The sequence below is a fragment of the Suricata suricatta genome, chromosome 7 (assembly GCF_006229205.1).
Source record: "Suricata suricatta isolate VVHF042 chromosome 7, meerkat_22Aug2017_6uvM2_HiC, whole genome shotgun sequence".
NCBI classification, from domain to species: Eukaryota; Metazoa; Chordata; class Mammalia; order Carnivora; family Herpestidae; genus Suricata; species Suricata suricatta.
Window position 1 is genome coordinate 93,817,612 of NC_043706.1, and position 8,601 is coordinate 93,826,212.

The 8,601-nt window shown below is 43.8% G+C and overlaps 1 long non-coding RNA gene across 1 annotated transcript; it reads right to left on the reverse strand.

The window, feature by feature from the left end:
- Positions 1-423: 423 nt before the first annotated feature.
- LOC115295414 lies at positions 424-3,021 on the reverse strand. Its single transcript, XR_003910385.1, has 3 exons — positions 2,992-3,021; positions 1,161-1,261; positions 424-732 (listed from the first exon to the last, which is right to left on the reverse strand). It is a non-coding gene; the product is annotated as an uncharacterized LOC115295414 (long non-coding RNA).
- Positions 3,022-8,601: the final 5,580 nt, after the last annotated feature.

Genomic DNA, 8,601 nt, shown 5'->3' on the forward strand with positions numbered 1-8,601 from the left:
AGGAGAAAATGAACAGCATATCTTAACAGCTTCAGCAGCCTAGGAAGTACCTCTCAATATCATGAACAAGAGGCCTCAGCCTGAAAAATTGCATTTACCTGTGTACAATGACAGGTGGCACATGGGACTTGGGCATCAAAAACACCAGGTCTTAGATTACTTTACTAGCTCTGTCGCTGTGGGCAGATCAGATGACTTACCTTCTCTGAACCTCAATTTTGTCCACTTTCAAATTGGGATAATAGTCCCAGAACTAATCACCTCAGGCTAATTGCAAACTCCAAATAAAACAATGAAAATAAGATGCTGCAAATGGATGCAATTTGGAAATTGGATAATAAAATGCTTTATAAACATCAGATACTTACAATTAATATTTTGTTTTCCCTTTTAATCTTTCTCAGGTGTAAAAAAACCCAGCAATTTTGTGTCTAAAAAGAATTCCACTTGCAAATTTAATTATGTCAAATTCTGCTTAATAGCCATCAGGTGGCCACAAAGGAAGAGCCAGGTCAGTATACTAGTCCATTGTTACGAGAGCCTCAATATTTTCTCGTGTCATGTCTTCCAGTGAGGTAAGCGGGGCAGCTTTACTGCTTTAAATAATTTCTTCCTAAAAGTCTTCCCTTGTCTCTTCTCAATTGTTCTAATCTGTCTGGCAGACATTTTCCTGGCTCTCTGAGTTGGCTGGCTTCAGGTTCCAGGAGTGAGCTCTCTCGTGTATTTTAGACCCTGGGTGCAAAACCATAGTTAGCTATTGGCTGTACCACAGCTTTTTAAACTGTAGTTTCAGTGGAGATGGTAAATGAATAATCATCAGTCCCTAAGTAAAGGTGAGGGAAAGTCCCCATAGGGCCAGTTGTAGGAAAATGTATAGACTCCTTGGACCTAAGTGTCCAGGCTGAGGCTAAAAATGAGAAGTTAGAGAATGCAGGGGGAGGATCGGTGAGGACATTTCCTTGGAGAGGAGTGTGGGGTGGCACCTCTTTCATCTCAAACCCAGTGCCAGGACTTCCCAGAAGGGTCTGCCAGAGACTGCAGTTAGGTAGTCCAGACGACTGGAGTCTGACTTACCCTGGGAAAGCTAAAGCTCTATCCTGTGACAGCATGGGTGGGTGGGGGGCATAGGGGACCGTGTTAGGATGTGCCTACACGCTCACCTTCAGAGTCACTGGGGGAAGAGATGTCTGTCATTTTTCTTGGACAAGATGTGGCGCCATCTTGAGACCCATCTAAAGGGGCTAGAGTAAACCCCGGCTTTCTAGGGTCAGAGAAGGAGTTGTAAGCAAGTGGTGGATAGCTCTGCATCCACCTGAAGAATCCCCTGGAGACATGTCTCCATTAATGGGAAACCCTGAAGAACCCAGAAGAGACCTGCATGGGCTGCTTTAACCAGAGCCCAGGCACAGCAAGCTCAAGGCTATTCAAATCCAGGAAGAAGTGCTCCATCTCCTGGCTTCTCTTCTCCCCACTTCCTGCTCACCTCCAACCAGGTTGTGTCTTTTTTAAAAAAATGTTTATTTATTTTGAGAGAGAGAGAGAGAGAGAGAGGGAGAGAGAGAGAATCCCACACAGGCTCCACACCATTAGGGCTGAGCCAGGTGTGAATTGTGAGATCCTGACCGGACTGAGATCAAGAGCCAGACAACCAACTGGGGCCCCACCCAGTAGCCTCTAGTGAATGGGGGATGGGAGCCCAAGCCAATTGCATCCCTGCTGGGAAAGTTATATGGAGACCTGTTACTGGAGAGGGGACTGGGGGTGGGGGTACTATCAGGTATCTAAAAATGAACAGAAAATAGGAAGACCCTACCCAACTTTCCATGTGGGGTCAAGAAAAGATAACCAACACTGAATATATCTTAAAACAGTTGCGAGAGAAAAAAAATTAAGTTGCATTTTAATTACATCTCACAAGTTGTGAATTCAAAATATTAGTTAAGGTTTTATATTAAATAGGCAAAGGTCCCTTTGCACAATGGAGTCCAGGGGGCAGTAAAAGGGACTTGATGTGATAAGTCATGTTGACTCACTGAAAAAAACTCCAAATGGGAAGAATACAAATACTTTGTTTCAGGTCTTAAAATTACCCTATCAACTAAGTGTGTATTGTCTGTTATGTGTGAAATCCTGTTGGATACTTTGAGAAATACTTATATACCTTTAGTTTTGGTTACTATTTCCCACCTATCATGATGCCTTACACATATGTGCTCAAAAATATTTTCAATTTATTCTTTACAAGATACTTAGCACCAAGGCATGCGGCATTTTTTATGTTGACAAAAACACTTCAGCTGAAAAATCCCTATATTTATAAAACGCGGTGCAAACTTAAATGGAGAGTGATTATGGTCTCACTTGCATTTAACAATGTAAAGTGTTGCTGAATAGTCTAAATAAGAGAGAACGAAATTTAAACCAGAAACATATAAACGGAGTACTTTTTGCCAATCAACGGTGATGGCATAGTAAGAACAAAAAATGCCTACAGGAAGCCTAGACTTGAATCTATCACTGTCACTCACTACACCTCAGAACCCTATTTTGTCTCCTGTGAATGGGGATACCAGGCTTGCTACAGCAAAGTGGTAGGGATGCTTAAAAAGAAAATATATAGTGAAATACCCTTTGTAAACTCTAAAGCGCTGCACCCATGCAAGGGCTTAAAAATAGCTAACAGCTCAACATTCATTCCTTGCCACGTACATAGCGCTTTATATCTATTTTCTCATTCACTCTTCGCCACAACCACAAGACCTAGCTTGAACTCCTATTTTCCAAACGAGGAAACTGAGACGTTAAGCAACTAGTTCAAGGCGATACAGCCCTGCAACTTCAAACAGTAAACCCTGACTCTTAAGCCTAAAGCACTAAGCTGCTGTCCTGCATACTGTTATTTAATAGAGGTGCTGAGATCTCGTAGTCTCCACAAAGGTTCCGTGAACCGCTAAAACGTAACTCCTCCCCACCCCGGCTGACGCAGCTCACTCTGCGATCGCCGCCCTCGCCCAGGCTCCTCCAGCCGAACTGCCAGCCCGCCACAGCCTCAGCACTTCTACGCATGCGCTAGGGACGTGGGGAGGGGGTTGTGGGTGACCCGCGCAGGCCCAGTGGCGGAGCAACGCTGGGAGACCTCCCAGGCACGCCTCTCCGGGCTCCGCCCCATCCCACGCCGCCACGGTCGGCCCCGCCCCACCCTGCAAGCTCCTTCGCGGGGGCCGCGGCCTCTGGAAGGCTCGAGGATCAGTTGAACCTCCGCAGCTGTTACTGTCACCAGTGCTAATCACAGGGACTTTGGGGCTGGCCGGAAGCCCCCTTCCCTGGGCCCAGTCCCTGTTCATTTCCTGTCCCGTTCCGCCCGCCCAGCAGCGACCTGGCTCTGCAGGCAGGCGGCCTAGGAGCCCCGGGTAGGTAGTTTGTGTACGGTTACCATGGAAACACTGGCCGGCCTGGCGGAGAGGGCGGGCTAGCGGGCTGGCAGGAGGGTGGGCTGGCAGTCTGGGTGACCTCGCTGCTGCGCTGTGCCCTGGCCTGAACCCGTGGAGGAGGGGGCATTGCCGGGAGTGGGGAAGCTGCTGTCCGCACGGGAGGTGAGGCGTCCCTCGCGGGTTCACCTGGGACCTCTCCTGCTCTGGTCCGCCTTTCTGTCCCCAGATGGGGGAGAGAGGCCGGGTGTTTGCCGTGGGGTCGGGCCACGGCTGTTCTTATTTCTTCGGTACACTGCGGATTTAGCTAAGTGCATGGCGCTCAACAGAAGCTTGGAAATATTTATTGAATGTCAGAGTGGTTAACCAAGGGGCTTTGTCTAGACCGCGACCTCGCCACCGTCACACAGATTGTACCTATTTTACCCTTTTAGGCAATGGGCTCCAATAAATAAATATATAAATAAATGTACGTGTAACAGTGTACATTAAACTATATCGTATGTACATATAATACCTTTTATTATCAATTCCCACGACTATCACAGCAGGTCTTCCATCCCTAGAATTGTTTTAACTTGGTAGAAAAGCAAGTAGCACTCTGTTTGTATCCAATTTTCTGAATCTATAAAACTGATTAGTTGTTAATTTGGCATACCTGATATTCAATAAAATACCTAATAAAAATTCTCCCTTTTCATAAAAAAAATTCCCCATTTAATCTTTAACTTATAAAATTTATGGAAACACTGAAGAAATGTCATTCGCTTTCATTTTGCAATTTCTTATTTTAAGTGCAGTTCAATCATGGGAGAATTCTTATTGTATTCTTTTATGACATAGTGCCTGGGTAGTAGTTAATTTCTTCTTAAGGGCCAGGCACCATGCTAAAGCACTTTGCATGAATTATGTTAGTTAATTATCAGAACAACCCTATGAGGCAATTATTATTAGCATCCTCATTTTACAGATGAGGAAACAGAAGCTTAGAGACATTACAATCCTTGCCAAGATCACCTAGCTATGAATTGTCAGAGTACTTGAGCCCCTGTTTCAGCACTGCACTCTAACCACTCCCCCTATGGGGGCTCATATCAACAGAAAAGTATTTCAAAATCATGGGAAGGGTCTTGAGTACAGATGGCCCTGACTCACAATGATTCAACTTAAAAATTTTCAACTTTACAATGGTGTGAAAGCAATATATATTCAGTAGAAACCGTACTTTGAATTTTGATCTTTTCCTGGGCTGGCACTATGCTCCACGATGCTCTCTGGTGATGCTGGGTAGTGGCAGCCAGTGGTAGCCCTCTGGTCAGCCATGAACTCATGAGGGTAAACGACTGATACACTTACAACCGTTCTGACTCATACCGCCATTCTGATTTTTACTTTCAGCATAGTATGCAATAAATTATATGAGCCCTTCAACACTCATTCTAAAACAGGCTTTGTGTTAGATGATTTTGCCCAACTGTGGGCTAATGTAAGTATTCTGAACGTGTTTAGTTTAGGCTGTGCTATCCTATGATGTTCTGTAGGTTAGGTGTATTGAATGAATTTTCAACTTGATATTTTCAGCTTACCATGGGGTTTTCAGGATGTAACTCTATTATAAATTGAGGATGATCTGTATTTGATTTGCAGGGAATAGAGAGTGGCGATGGTCAGCCTTTCTCTTGCTGCAGACATCTTGATAGTGCAGTGCTGCGTTTAGCAAGAAGTCTCTAGTTCAGGTGACTATTGGCAGCAAAGGTAGACAGATCTTTATAATAGGTACGGAGTTTTACAAATGATGACTCTGAAATCTTCCCCCAACGAATGAGGAATATTATTAAAAATGAAGGTCTCCAGTTTCAAGTTTCCTCCTGCCGGTGGTGTTTATCCTAAAGGGGTCCTGTGGCCGTCACAAACTCGGGACAGTGATGCAAGACAGAACGCAGCCTTTTTCTTCTTTCCTTTCAAAGTCTACTTCTCCCGTTTCCTTTTTAAAAAGATCCCCTTGCTCTCTGACCCCACTCCTCGAGGTTTGCATAAAGTGTCACCTCTGGCTCCTTCCTGTCCTCTTGGAAGCCAAATCCTATTGGTTCTTCTGTTCTTGTCGCCCCTCACTTGTTCTCATCTCTCTTCTTACCTCTGTTTTACCTTAATTCCTTTACTCAGGCTTTCATCCCTCATTTAACCATCACCCCGTTTATCAAGTCTTACTCCATGCCAGGCAACTTGAAGTGAAGACAAGAAAGGAAAAGGGGACTAAATTTGATCTCATATCACTGCATGGCATCAAGCATCAGATGCCATTTGAAATAAAGTCCCATATGCCTTTCTAATCCACTGTAACAAATGTGTCCAATGAAAGAAGCCATATTGCCTTCAGCTGGGTATTTCTTAGCTCGGATCTATATTTGAAAATGGAGTTGTGCGATTCTTTGAGTGTTGACCTTCAGCCGTGCCTCACATAAAGAGCTGTGGCTCAGACTCTGGTGAGGCAGCACCAGGGGCACAGTGGGAGGGTGTACTGACAGAGCCCAATAAGCAACCTAGCGAAGTCTGGAGGAGGAACATCCACCTGAGGCTGGAGGAGGGGGAGAGGCATGTCCAGGAATGCTTCCTTGAGGACCTCTGAGACTTAGTCGGCTGACTGCATAAGAACTACCTGATTTTGTCCCTTCTAGTCTTTTCCCTCCTTTCCATCCTGCCCTGCCAGATCACATCATGCCTCAAAATCTATTAATGAATTTGCTCACAGCTTTTATTTATTTTCTTGACCTGCTGTTCTAACTCTCTGGTCCAACTCCAGTCTATATTTCCACAGCTCATTCTTGTCCAGCACACACCCCATATGTTCTTGGCACTCTGCCTTGGCTCACTCATTGACTTTCCTGGAAATTCCTTCCCTACTGTGGCCCTAATGTCAGCCATTGCCTCATACTTCAAATTCAGCGTTTTTCAGAACCCAGCTCAAGCACCAGCTCCTCCAGGAAGTCTCCCTGACACCTTCTCCCGATCGGAAATCCCTTCCTTTTTGATAACCACATGGGAGTTCTCTCAAGTTTTTCTACCTTGTATTAAAATTATTTGTAAGTAGGGCTGACATTTAGCTGGTCACTCCAAGAAAGCTGTTCCCGTTGTGAAAATATTGGCATGTCTCTCTACGGTGCATAAATAGCTGTAGCCTCAGGGCCTCTGGCTGCCCTGCTCCTCCCACGCCATCTCGTGAGCAATAGTTCGAAGAGCATCTCTGGGCATGTCATAGTTTTTGTACTGTTGTCTAAGACTGCATCCCTCACAAAACTGCTGTAGGGGTTACCTGAGGTGCTGTACTCGAGACTGTTTAGCATAGTGCTTGCTGTTAAAGTAGGTATTTAACTGGCATTAGTGGTCCTTCTTGGCTGAGAGTGGAAAGAGTATTTTTATGTGTTGCCAGAGATCCAAGCAGAAGGCCTTGCACATAAGAAACAGTGAATCCGTACTAGCTGAATGGATTTGTTCCAGTTATTAGGAGAATTTTTATAAAGTTAAAATTTCTGTGATACTGTTGTCTTCCAGTTCAGGTGTACTTTAAACAGACAAGCTTTCGAACTCTGAGAGATTGTTTAAGCTGGCAAAAATCCTCTATGATAAGAATTTGTAATTTAACAAATATAAAGGAAAAAAAATCCTTCCCTAGCCTCAAAAAACACACTTCTGACTTAGTTCACTTATATCACTGAACATGTCCATATTTGATTTAATGACATATTAACATTGATGTGATAATAACAGTAGGTTAACTGCAGATCTTACATTATTGAAACTGCTTCTCACAATGTAACTGTTAAGGTTTGGGAGGAAGAGAAAGGAAGAGGGAGAGAGAAAGCTGTGTTAGAACTTATGGTAAAAATTTATGAACAAAAAGATTTGTTAAGGCCATTATCTATACTATTTCCTCCAATATTTGATCAGTCTAAATTCCTGTATGCCCAAATAAAGTACAAATTGTTAGCATTTGACCTGAGTAAATATTCCTGCTTCATAACTCCACGAAAGAGTACAGTTTTCCATGAAAACTAAAATACAGAACCTAAGTCAGGAACAATGGTCCATTATCACTCATCCAAAGCACGTTCTCTAATTTTTATTAACTTTGCCAGATCACCTTTGACGTTGCTAGACTTATTAGTGCTATGTGAGGCCAAAGGAATCACAAACCTGGTTTGGGCTCTGGGGGAAACCTGTTCGTTATATAGAAGTTCTTCTCACTAAGTGGTATACTTTCTTACTGCAGTGGGCCTTTTAAAAACCAACAGGCAAACAAAACTGATATGGCCACTTGAATTAAATGTGATGGGGACTGATTTTATATTATTAGGCATCCAGAAAGAATACAGGTATGCCCCACTTTCAGAAGGTTCATGTTATGTCACTTTGCTCTTATTTAAGACCCGCAGTAGGGCTTTCTTTATAAAAGCGAAAATCCTCTTCAGATTTCTACTAGTGGGTGAAAACAGGTTATTGATGTAGGTCTTTTGTAAAAGCCAACTGGCAGGAAGTGGGGGATACCATACACTTTACACCATTTCAGCTTACCAGAGTTTTCATAGGAATGCTCTACTTTTGGAGAGCAGGGAAAACTTGTGTAACTCTAGGGGCGCCTGAGTGGCCCAGTCAGATAAGCATCCAACTTTGGTTCAGGTCATGAGCTCACAGCTCAGGGGTTCGAGCCCTGTGTTGGGCTCTGTGCTGACAACTCAGAGCCTGGAGCCTGCTTTGGATTATGTGTCTTCTCGCTCTCTGCCCCTCCCCTACTTGTGCTCTGTTTTTCTCTATGTCAAAAATAAATAAACATTTAAAATATTTTTAAAAACTGCTTTATTCATGTTTTTAATAATTAGCATTGAATATTTTAAAAATAAACAGCCAATCATATCAGAAGCATTAGAAGTAAAATGTACTTGACCTGTCAGGTTTTTGTGTTCCATTTTTTAATTTTTTTATTTGAGAGAAAATGAACATGAACAGGGGGAGGGGCAGAGGGAGAGAGAGTGAGAATCCCAAGCAGGATCTGTGCTATCAGTACAGAGCCCCTCAGGGGCTCAATCACATGACCCTGGGATCATGACCTGAGCCAAGATCAGGAGTTGGATGCTCAACTGACTGAGCCACCCAGGCACCCCTGGCCTGTCATAGTTTT